Genomic DNA, 13,712 nt, shown 5'->3' with positions numbered 1-13,712 from the left:
CGTTCAGACAGTGATACAGTCAGACAGTGATATGGTCAGACAGTGAAATGGTCAGACAGTGATACGTGATACGGTCAGACAGTGATACGTGATACAGTCAGACAGTGATACGGTCAGACAGTGATACGTGATACAGTCAGACAGTGATACGGTCAGACAGTGATACAGTCAGACAGTGATATGGTCAGACAGTGAAATGGTCAGACAGTGATACGTGATACGGTCAGACAGTGATACGTGATACAGTCAGACAGTGATACGGTCAGACAGTGATACATGATACAGTCAGACAGTGATACGTGATACAGTCAGATGGTGATACGTTCAGACAGTGATCGTTCAGACAATTACAGTCAGATAGTGATACGGTCAGACACTGATACAGTCGGACAGTTATATGTTGAGACGGTGATACGGTCAGACAGTGATATGGTCAGACGATGATACAGTCAGACAGAGATACGGTCAGACGCTGATACAGTCAGACAGTGATACGGTCAGACGCTGATACAGTCAGACAGTGATACGGTCAGACGCTGATACAGTCAGACAGTGATATGCTCAGATGGTGATACGGTCAGACAGTGATACAGTCAGACGGTGATACGGTCAGACGCTGATACGGTCAGACAGAGATACGGTCAGACAGTGATATGGTCAGACGATGATACAGTCAGACAGTGATACGGTCAGACAGTGATACAGTCGGACAGTTATATGTTGAGACGGTGATACGGTCAGACAGTGATATGGTCAGACGATGATACAGTCAGACAGAGATACGGTCAGACAGTGATATGGTCAGACGATGATACAGTCAGACAGTGATACGGTCAGACGCTGATACGGTCAGACACTGATACAGTCAGACGGTGATACGGTCAGACACTGATACAGTCAGACGATGATACAGTCAGACAGTGATATGTGATACAGTCAGACGGTGATACAGTCAGACAGTGATACGTTCAGACAGTTACAGTCAGACAGTGATTCGGTCAGACAGTGATACGTTCAGACAGTTATGGTAAGACAGTGATACAGTCAGACAGTTATATGTTGAGACAGTGATACGGTCAGACAGTGATACGTGATACGGTCAGTGATATGGTCAGACGATGATACGGTCAGACACTGATACAGTCAGACAGTGATACGTTCAGACAGTTATGGTAAGACAGTGATACAGTCAGTGATACGTTCAGACAGTTATGGTAAGACAGTGATACAGTCAGACAGTGATATGGTCAGACACTGATACGGTCAGACACTGATACATTCAGACGGTGATACGGTCAAACACTGATACAGTCAGACGGTGATACGGTCAGACAGTGATACCTTCAGACAGTTACAGTCAGACAGTGATATGGTCAGATGGTGATACGTTCAGACAGTTATGGTCAGACAGTGATACATGATACAGTCAGACAGTGATACAGTCAGACGGTGATACCATCCGACAGTTATGGTAAGACAGTGATACAGTCAGACAGTGATATGGTCAGATGGTGATACGTTCAGACAGTTATGGTCAGACAGTGATACGTGATACAGTCAGACAGTGATACGGTCAGACAGTGATATGGTCAGACGGTGATACGATCCGACAGTTATGGTCAGACAGTGATACATGATACAGTCAGACAGTGATACAGGTAGACAGTGATATGGTCAGATGGTGATACGATCCGACAGTTATGTTCAGACAGTGATACGTGATACAGTCAGACAGTGATACAGTCAGACGGTGATACGGTCAGACAGTGATACAGTCAGACGGTGATACGATCCGACAGTTATGGTCAGACAGTGATACGTGATACAGTCAGATAGTGATACAGTCAGACGGTGATACCATCCGACAGTTATGGTCAGACAGTGATACGTGATACAGTCAGACAGTGATATGGTCAGACGGTGATACGATCCGACAGTTATGGTCAGACAGTGATACGTGATACAGTCAGACAGTGATACAGTCAGACGGTGATATGGTCAGACAGTGATATCATCAGAGGTTCATAATATTTCAGATATTAAAAACTCCACAGTTTCCTCATAACTTACTATTTGTTTTCAGGGTAAACTGGATAATTTGGGATTGGTTAGTATCACAATACTGCAACCTTGTAGACAACTGCTGGGTATCCACGACCATTTAACTTTTATTACTTCAGAAGTCTCACCAACTGCTGCTGACTTTACATTCTTTTTAGTTGTCTAAAGGATTTCTGTCCTGAAAAAAAGTTTTCTGAAAATTTGGCGAATTTGATTAAGTCTATCAGTTACGGATATTTAAACAAAATATTTAATCAAAAGTTTGTTAAATGTACAAGTATACTTTTCTTAGCAGCAGGAAGTGACAACCTGACCCCAATCAAAGTAGTTTTCAATGTGCTGTTATACTGTCTGTGATGTGTGTGCCATTTACGACTGTGATATTTCAATGAAAAACATTCTTGTTCCTTCATTTGTTAAAAGTACTATTTTCAGTTATTTTGTTATGAAGTACTATTTCTTGTTTATTTATATGTATTTGTAGTTGGATTTTTAGTGTTCTCGTTTCTTGCAAGTAAACATGTTTAAATGATATTGTGTTGACTTCAAGTTATGCTAACTGTCCTCACAAAATTTCTCTTATATCAATCAAATTTTCAAGTAGACTAATAATACTCCAGCAACATACAGTTCTTACTTGGCTGATTGACAAGTTGTAAGCCTTGCATTGAAGAAGTTAAGCAGGGATGTCCTTTTTCCACTTTACTATATCTGCACTATTTAAGGCTGTTAACCCAAAGACTAGAGTCAATTGGTGAGTTTATGTCGAAGAGGTAGCATTCTAAAGTAAACAAGGCAAGAGACTTTTGCAAAATGGACAAAATCGTTTAAAGAGCAGTGATTCTGTATATGCATCAGAAAGGTGTGACACCTAAGGATATCCATACTGACATGGCAGCAACACTAGGGAATTATGTCACAGGAATGATTACATTCTATTCTTATGGAAGATTTTGCGATGAAAAAGCTCTCAGCCAAATGGGTACCAATACTTCTGACAGTTGATGAGAAGCTTTCCAGGGCAGACTTTGTTGCATGCTGATCTGAACCTTTTAAAGGCAGATCCTGCTAACTTTCTACAGAAGTTAGTGACTCTGGATGAAACCTGGGATCCATCATTTCACCCTAGAGTCCAAACAACAGTCTAAACAATGGCAGCACTCTGGTTCACCCTCGCCAAAGAAGGCAAAGACTGTTCCAACCGCTGGAAAAGTTATGGCCTCAACATTCTGTTATGCTGATGGTGTTGTGATGGTAGATTATCTGCAAAAGAGACAAACAATCAATGGCACATATTATGCATCACTTCTTAGGCAATCAAGAGAAAAATATTAAACTCAAGTGTCACTGAAAACTTCTTAAAGGTGCGTTGTTCTACCAGGACAATGCCCCTGTTCACAAGTCTGTCATTGCTATGGCTGCCATCAAGGATTGTGGATTTGAATTTCTTGAGCATCACCCTCATTCGCCTGATCTGGTTCCATTTCGAAAATTGAAAAAGGCAATTCCTGGTACCCAATATCAGTCATGTGATGACGTCATACATGCAGTGGAGGACTCTCTGAACAGTCAAGAAAAGGACTTCTTTAAAAGTGGTATTGAGGCCCTTAAACATCGCTGGTAAAAGTGTGATGACTCCATCTGATTGATGCTCGTGACTGGTACAGAGTGCCCGTGACTGGTACAGAATGCCTGTGACTGGTACAGACTGCCTGTGACTGGTACAGACTGCCAGTGACTGATACAGACTGTGACTGGTACAGACTGCCAGTGACTGATACAGACTGTGACTGGTACAGACTGCCCGTGACTGGTACAGACTGCCTGTGACTGTTCCCTGTGACTGGTACAGACTGTGACTGGTACAGACTGCCCGTGACTGGTACAGACTGCCTGTGACTGTTCCCTGTGACTGGTACAGACTGTGACTGGTACAGACTGCCCGTGACTGGTACAGACTGCCCGTGACTGGTACAGACTGCCGGTGACTGGTAAAGACTGCCCGTGACTGGTACAGATTGCCCGTGACTGGTACAGAGTGCCTGTGACTGGTACAGATTGCCTGTCACTGGTACAGACTGCCTGTCACTGGTACAGAATGCCTGTCACTGGTACATACTGCCCATGACTAGTACAGGCTCCCTGTGATGACGCATTTTTAACTGGTACAAAATGCTTCTGACTGGTACGAACTGCCAATGACTAGTTCAGACTCTCTGTGATGACTCATTTTTAACTGGTACAGAATGCCTGTGACTGGTACAGACTGCCCATGACTGGTACAGGCTCCCTGTGATGACTCTGTTTTGACTGGTACAGACTGCCTGTGACTGGTACAGACTGCCAGTGACTGATACAGACTGTCACTGGTACAGACTGCCCGTGACTGGTACAGACTGCCTGTGACTGTTCCCTGTGACTGGTACAGACTGCCTGTGACTGGTACAGACTGCCAGTGACTGATACAGACTGTGACTGGTACAGACTGCCCGTGACTGGTACAGACTGCCAGTGACTGATACAGACTGTGACTGGTACAGACTGCCCGTGACTGGTACAGACTGCCTGTGACTGTTCCCTGTGACTGGTACAGACTGTGACTAGTACAGACTGCCCGTGCCTGGTACAGATTGCCTGTGACTGGTACACACTGCCTGTGACTGGTACAGATTACCCGTGACTGGTACAGACTGCCCGTGACTGGTACAGATTGCCCGTGACTGGTACAGATTGCCTGTGACTTACTACTGCCTGTGGCCCCGAGAACAGATGCCAGATGAGATGTCTGTACATTACTGTTGTACTGGTACACATTACTACTATGTGGGCCCCGACTAGTACAGATGCTGACCTGTAACATTACTACTATGTTTTAACTGAAATGCCAGATTGTGACTGGTAACATTACTACCATGACTGGTTCGAGAAGCTCCCTGTAACATTTTTACTATGTGGGTGACTGGAAGCCAGATGCTGACTTGTAACGTTACTACTATGTGGGCTCCGGGAAGCCAGATGCTGACCTGTAAAATTACTACTATGTTGGATCCGAGAAGCCAGATTGTGGCTTGTAACATTACTATGATTAGAGCCCCGAGAATCTAGATGCTGACATGTAACATTACTACTATGTTGGACCCGAGAAGCCAGATGCTGACTCGAAACATTACTACGATGTGGGCCCCGAGAAGCCAGATGCTTACTTGTAACATTACTACGATGTTGGCCCCGTGAAGCCAGATTGTGACTCGTAACATTACTACTATCTGGGCCCCGAGAACCCAGATGCTGACTCGTAACATTACTACATTACTATGTGGGCTTCGAGAAGCCAGATACGGACTTGTAACATTACTACGATGTGGGCCCCGAGAAGCCAGATGCTGACTTGTAACATTCTGACTCGTTACATTACTACTATGTTGGCCCTGAGAAGCCAAATTGTGACTCCTAACATTACTACGATGTGGGCCCGAGAAGCCAGATGCTGACTCGTAGCATTACTACTATGTGGACCCCGAGAAGCCAGATGTGATTTGTAACATTACTACTATGTTGGCCCCGAGAAGCCAGATGCTGACTCGTAACATTACTACTATGTGGGACCCGAGAAGCCAGATGCTGACTTGTAACATTTCTACTATGGGGGCTTCGAGAATCCAGATGCTTAATTGTAACATTACTACTATGTAACATTGACTAACATTACTATATGTGGGCCCCAGATGCTGACTTGGACCCGAGAACCCAGATGCTGACTCGTAACATTACTACTATATTGGCCTTGGTAAACCAGATGCTTACTTGTAACATTACTACTATGTGGGCTTCGAGAAGCCAGATACGGACTTGTAACATTACTACGATGTGGGCCCCGAGAAGCCAGATGCTGACTTGTAACATTACTACGATGTTGGCTCTATTATTAGGGCCCCGAGAAGCCAGATGCTGACTTGAACATTACTTACTATGTAACATTGCATTACTACCATTTGGGCCCCGAGAAGCCATATGCTGTCTTGTAACATTACTATTATGTGGGCCCCAAGAAACCAGATGCTGACATGTAACATTACTACGATGAGGGCCCCGAGAAGCCAGATGCTGACTCTTAACATAACTACTGTGTTGGACCCGAGAAGCCAGATTCTGACTCGTAACATTACTACTAATTTGAACGCGAGAATCCAAATTGTGACTCGTAACATTACTACTATGTGGGCCCCGAGAAGCCAGATGCTGACTTGTAACATTACTACTATGTGGGCCCCGAGAAGCCAGATGCTGACTTGTAACATTACTACTATGTGCTGACTCTGTAACATTACTACTATGTGGGCCAAGAGAAGCCAGATTATGACTCGTAACATTACTACTATGTGGGTCTCGAGAAGCCAGATACTGACCTCTACTATTACTACGATGAGGGCCCCGAAGAAGCCAGATGCTGACTTGTAACATTACTACTATGTGGGCCCCGAGAAACTAGATGTTGTCTTTTAACATAACAACTATGTTGTACCCGAGAAGCCAGATTGTGGCTCGTAACATTACTACTATGTGGGCCAAGAGAAGCCAGATTGTGACTCGTAACATTACTACTATGTGGGCCCCGAGAAGCCAGATGCTGACTTGTAACATTACTACTATGTGGGCCCCGAGAAGCCAGATGCTGACTTGTAACATTACTACTATTACTACTATGTGGGCCCCGAGAAGCCAGATGCTGACTCGTAACATTACTACTATGTGGACCCCGAGAAGCCAGATGCTGACTTGTGATATTACTACTATGTGAGCTCTAAGAATCCAGTAGCTGACTTGTAACATTACTACTTTGTTGGACCCGAGAACCCAGATGCTGACTCGTAACATTACTACTATGTGGTCCCAGAGAACCCAGATGCTGACTCGTAACATTACTACTATGTGGTCCCCGAGAACCCAGATGCTGACTCGTAACATTACTACTATGTTGGACCCGAGAACCCAGATGCTGACTTGTAACATTACTATTATTTCGGCTTCGAGAACCCAGATACTGACCTGTAACATTACTACTATGTGGGCCCCGAGAAGCCAGATGCTGACTCGTAACATTACTACTATGTGGTCCCAGAGAACCCAGATGCTGACTCGTAACATTACTACGATGTTGGACCCGAGAAGCCAGATGCTGACTTGTATCATTATTACTATGTTGGATCCGAGAAGCCAAATTCTGACTCGTAACATTACTACTATGTGGGCCCCGAGAAGCCAGATGCTGACTCGTAACATTACTACTATGTGGGCCCCGAGAAGCCAGATGCTGACTTGTAACATTACTACTATGTGGGCCCCGAGAAGCCAGATGCTGACTTGTAACATTACTACTATGTTGGACCAGAGAAGCCAGATGCTGACTTGTAACATTACTACGATGTTGGACCAGAGAAGCCAGATTGTGATTTGTAACATAACTACTATGTTGGACCAGAGAAGCCAGATGCTGACTTGTAACATTACTACTGAATGGGTCCTGATAAGCCAGATGCTGACTCCTAACATTACTACTATGTGGTCCCCGAGAACCCAGATGCTGACTTGTAACATTAGTACTATGTGTGAACCGCGAGAAGCCAGATGCTGACTTGTAACATTATTACTATGTGGGCCCCGAGAAGCCAGATGCTGACTCGTAACATTACTACTATGTGGGCCCCGAGAAGCCAGATGCTGACTCGTAACATTACTACTATGTGGGCCCCTTGAAAGCCAGATGCTGACATGTAATATAACTACAATGAGGGCCCCGAGAAGCCAGATGCTGACTCGTAACATTACTACTATGTGGGCCCCGAGAAGCCAGATGCTGACTTGTAACATTACTACTATGTGGGCCCCGAGAAGCCAGATGCTGACTTGTAACATTACTACTATGTGGGCCCCGAGAAGCCAGATGCTGACCTGTAACATTACTACTATGTTGGACCCGAGAAGCCAGATGCTGACTCGTAACATTACTACTATGAGGGCTTCAAGAAGCCAGATGCTGACATGTAATATAACTTCGATGAGGGCCCCGAGAAGCCAGATGCTGACTCGTAACATTACTACTATGTGGGCCCCGAGAAGCCAGATGCTGACTCTTAACATTACGATAATGATGTACCCGAGAAGCCACATTGTGACTCGTAACATTACTACTAATTTCGACGCGAGAAGCCAAATTTTGACTCCTTACATTACTACTATGTGGGCCCTGATAAGCCAGATTCTGACTCGTAACATAACTACTATGTGGGCCACGATAAGCCAGATGCTGACTTGTAACATTACTACTTTGTTGGACCCGAGAACCCAGATGCTGACTCGTAACATTACTACTATGTTGGCCTTGGTAAACCAGATGCTTACTTGTAACATTACTACTATGTGGGCTTCGAGAAGCCAGATGCTGACTTGTAACATTACTACGATGTGGGCCCCGAGAAGCCAGATGCTGACTTGTAACATTACTACTATGTGGGCCCCGAGAAGCCAGATGCTGACTTGTAACATTACTAAGATGTGGGCCCCGAGAAGCCAGATGCTGACTCTTAACATTACGGTATTATGTACCCGAGAAGCCAGATTGTGACTTGTAACATTACTACTATGTTGGCCCCGAGAAGCCAGATTGTGACTTGTAACATTACTACTATGTGGGCCCCAAGAAGCAAGATGCTAACTCGTAACATTACTTTGATGTAGGCCCAGGGAAGCCAGATGCTGACTTGTAACGTTACTTTGATGTAGGCCCTCGGAAGCCAGATGCTGACTTGTAACAGTAGGCCTACTACGATGTTGGACCCGAGAACCCAGATGCTGACTCGTAACATTACTACTATCTTGGACCCGAGAACCCAGATGCTGACTCGTAACATTACTACTATGTGGGGCCCGAGAAGCCAGATGCTGACTCGTAACATTACTACTATGTTGGCCCTGGTAAACCAGATGCTGACTTGTAACATTACTACTATGTTGGACCCGAGAACCCAGATGCTGACTCGTAACATTACTACTATATTGGCCTTGGTAAACCAGATGCTTACTTGTAACATTACTACTGTGTGGGTCCCGAGAAGCCAGATTGCGACCTGTAACATTGCTACTATGTTGCACCCGTGAATCCAGATTGTGACTCGTAACATTACTACTATGTGGGCCCCGAGAAGCCAGATGCTGACTTGTAACATTACTTTGATGTAGGCCCCGAGAAGCCAGATGCTGACTCTTTACATTACAATAATGATGTACCCGAGAAGCCAGATTGTGACTTGTAACATTACTACTATGTTGGACCCGAGAAGCCAGATTGTGACTCGTAACATTACTACTATGTGGGCCCCGAGAAGCCAGATGCTGACTCGTAACATTACTACTATGTGGGCCCCGAGAAGCCAGATGCTGACTTGTAACATTACTACGATGTGGGCCCCGAGAAGCCAGATACTGACCTGTAACATTACTACTATATTGGACCCGAGAAGTCAAATGCTGACTTGTAACAAAACTACTATGCGGTCCTCGAGAGGCCAGATGCTGACTTGTAACATTACTACTATGTTGGACCAGAGAAGCCACATGCTGACTCATAGCATTACTACTATGTGGGCACCGAGAAGCCAGATTGTGACCTGTAACATTACTACTATGTTGGCCCCGAGAAGCCAGATTGTGACCTGTAACATTACTACTATGACGGACCCGAGAAGCCAGATTGTGACCTGTAACATTACTACTATGTTGGCCCCGAGAAGCCAGATTGTGACCTGTAACATTACTACTATGTTGGACCCGGGAAGCCAGATTGTGACTCGTAAGATTACTTAAATCTGGGCCCCGAGAACCCAGATGCTGACTCGTAACATTACTACTATGTGGTCCCAGAGAACCCAGATGCTGACTCGTAACATTACTACTATGTGGTCCCAGAGAACCCAGATGCTGACTCGTAACATTACTACTATGTTGGACCCGAGAACCCAGATGCTGACTCGTAACATTACTACTATGTTGGCCCTGGTAAACCAGCTTCTGACTGGTAACATTACTACTATGTTGGCTCTGAAAAGCCAGATTCTGACTCGTAACATAACTACTATGTGGACCCCGAGAAGCCAGATGCTGACTTGTAACATTACTATGATGTGGGCCCTGAGAAGCCAGATGCTGACTTGTAACATTACTAATATGTTGGCCCCGAGAAGCCAGATGCTAACTCGTAACATTACTTTGATGTAGGCCCAGGGAAGCCAGATGCTGACTTGTAACGTTACTTTGATGTAGGCCCTTGGAAGCCAGATGCTGACTTGTAACGTTACTTTGATGTAGGCCCAGGGAAGCCAGATGCTGACTTGTAACATTACTTTGATGTAGGCCCAGGGAAGCCAGATGCTGACTTGTAACATTACTACGATGTGGGCCCCGAGAAGCCAGATGCTGACTTGTAACATTACTACGATGTTGGCCCCGAGAAGCCAGATTGTGACTCGTAACATTACTACTATATTGGACGCGAGAAGCCAAATTGTGAATCGTAACATTACTATTATTAGGGCCCCGAGAAGCCAGATTGTGACTCGTAACATTACTACCTTATTGTAATCGAGAAGCCAGATTTTCACCTGTAACATTATTACTATGATGGACACGAGAAGCCAGAATGTGACCAGTAACATTACTATTATGTTGGATCCGAGAAGCCAGATTGTGACTCGTAAGATGACTTCTATGTGGGCCCCGAGTATCCAGATGCTGACTTGTAACATTACTACTATATAGTCCCCGAGAACCCAGATGCTGACTTGTAATTTTAGTACTATGTGGGCCCCTTTAAATCCAGATGCTGACATGTAATATAACTACGATGAGGGCCCCGAGAAGCCAGATGCTGACTCTTAACATAACGATAATGATGTACCCGAGAATCCAGATTGTGACTTGAAACATTACTAATATGTTGGACCCGAGAAGCCAGATTGTGACTCGTAACATTACTAATATGTGGGCCAAGAGAAGCCAGATGCCGACCTCTAATATTACTACGATGAGGGCCCCGAAAAGCCAGATGCTGATATCTAACATTACTACTATGTGAGCTCCAAGAATCCAGTAGTTGACTCGTAACATTACTAATATATTGAACGCGAGAAGCCAAATTGTGAATCGTAACATTACTAATATCTGGGCCCTGATAAGCCAGATGCTGACTTGTAACATTACTATTATTTCGGCTTCGAGAAGCCAGATACTGACCTGTAACATTACTACGATGTTGGACCCGAGAAGCCAGATTGTGACCTGTAACATTACTACTATGTTGGCCCCGAGAAGCCAGATTGTGACCTGTAACATTACTACTATGACGGACCCGAGAAGCCAGATTGTGACCTGTAACATTACTACTATGTTGGCCCCGAGAAGCCAGATTGTGACATGTAAGTAACATTACTAGATTATGTAACATTACTACTATGTGGAGAAACCAGATTGTGGCTCTTAACATTACTACGATATGGGCCCCGAGAAGCCAGATGCTGACTCGTAACATTACTACTATGTGGTCCACGAGAATCCAGATGCTGACTCGTAACATTACTACTATGTTGGCCCTGAGAAGCCAGATTCTGACTCGTAACATTACTACTATGTGGTCCCCGAGAATCCAGATGCTGACTCGTAACATTACTACTATGTGGGCCCCGAGAAGCCAGATGCTGACTCGTAACATTACTACTATGTTGGCCCCGAGAAGCCAGATGCTGACTTGTAATATTACTACTATGTGGGCCCCGAACATTACTATTATTTGAGCCCCGAGAAGCCAGATGCTGACTTGTAACATTACTACGATGTTGGACCCGAGAAGCCAGATTGTGACCTGTAACATTACTACTATGTTGGACCCGAGAAGCCAGATTGTGACTCGGAACATTACTACTATGTGGGCCCCCAGAGAAGCCAGATGTGACTCTGTAACATTACTACTATGTTGGCCCCGAGAAGCCAGCCAGATGTGACTTGTAACATTACTACTATGTGGTCCCCGAGAAGCCAGATTGTGACTTGTAATATTACTAATATGTTGGACCCGAGAAGCCAGATTGTGACTCGTAACATTACTACTATGTGGGCCCCGAGAAGCCAGATGCTGACTCGTAACATTACTACTATGTGGACCCCGAGAAGCCAGATTCTGACTTGTAACATTACTATGATGTGGGCCCTGAGAAGCCAGATGCTGACTTGTAACATTACTACTATGTGGGCCCCAAGAAGCCACATGCGCATTTGTAACATTACTACTATGTGGGCCCCAAGAAGCAAGATGCTAACTCGTAACATTACTACTATGTTGGCTCTGAAAAGCCAGATTCTGACTCGTAACATTACTACTATATTGGCCTTGGTAAACCAGATGCTTACTTGTAACATTACTACTATGTGGGCTTCGAGAAGCCAGATACGGACTTGTAACATTACTACGATGTGGGCCCCGAGAAGCCAGATGCTGACTTGTAACATTACTACGATGTTGGCCCCGAGAAGCCAGATGCTGACTTGTAACATTACTAAGATGTTGGCCCCGAGAAGCCAGATGCTGACTAGTAACATTACTAAGATGTGGGCCCTGAGAAGCCAGATGCTGACTTGTAACATTACTACGATGTGGGCCCCGAGAAGCCAGATGCTGACTTGTAACATTACTACGATGTTGGCCCCGAGAAGCCAGATTGTGACTCGTAACATTACTACTATATTGGACGCGAGAAGCCAAATTGTGAATCGTAACATTACTATTATTAGGGCCCCGAGAAGCCAGATTGTGACTCGTAACATTACTACTATATTGTAATCGAGAAGCCAGATTTTCACCTGTTGCATTACTAATATGATGGACACGAGAGGCCAGAATGTGACCAGTAACATTACTACTATGTTGGATCCGAGAAGCCAGATTGTGACTCGTAAGATAACTTCTATGTGGGCCCCGAGAATCCAGATGCTGACTTGTAACATTACTACTATGTGGTCCCCGAGAAGCCAGATGCTGACTTGTAACATTACTACTATGTGGGCCCCGAGAAGCCAGATGCTGACTTGTAACATTACTACTGTGTGGGTCCCGAGAAGCCAGATTGTAACTCGTAACATTACTAGTATGTTGGAGCAGAGAGGCCAGATGCTTACTTGTAACATTACTGCTATGTTGGACCCGAGAAGCAACATGCTGACTTGTAACATTACTACTATGTGGGCCCCGAGAAACTAGATGTTGTCTTTTAACGTAACAACTATGTTGGACCCGAGAAGCCAGATTGTGACTTGTAACATTACTAATATGTTGGACCCGAGAAGCCAGATTGTGACTCGTAACATTACTACTATGTGGGCCCAGAAAAGCCAGATGCTGACTCATAACATTACTACTATGTGGGCCCCGAGAAGCCAGATGCTGACTCGTAGCATTACTACTATGTAAGACTTGTAACATTACTACTATGAGAAGCCAGATTCTGACTCGTAACATTACTACTATATTGGACACGAGAAGCCAAATTGTGACACGTAACATTACTAAGATGTGGGCCCTGAGAAGCCAGATGCTGACTTGTAAGAGT

Source organism: Ylistrum balloti, unplaced genomic scaffold, assembly GCF_031769215.1.
Source record: "Ylistrum balloti isolate Yb309-2 unplaced genomic scaffold, AGI_CSIRO_Ybal_v1 Utg369914, whole genome shotgun sequence".
Taxonomy (NCBI): domain Eukaryota; kingdom Metazoa; phylum Mollusca; class Bivalvia; order Pectinida; family Pectinidae; genus Ylistrum; species Ylistrum balloti.
This window is presented reverse-complemented; position numbering follows the sequence as displayed.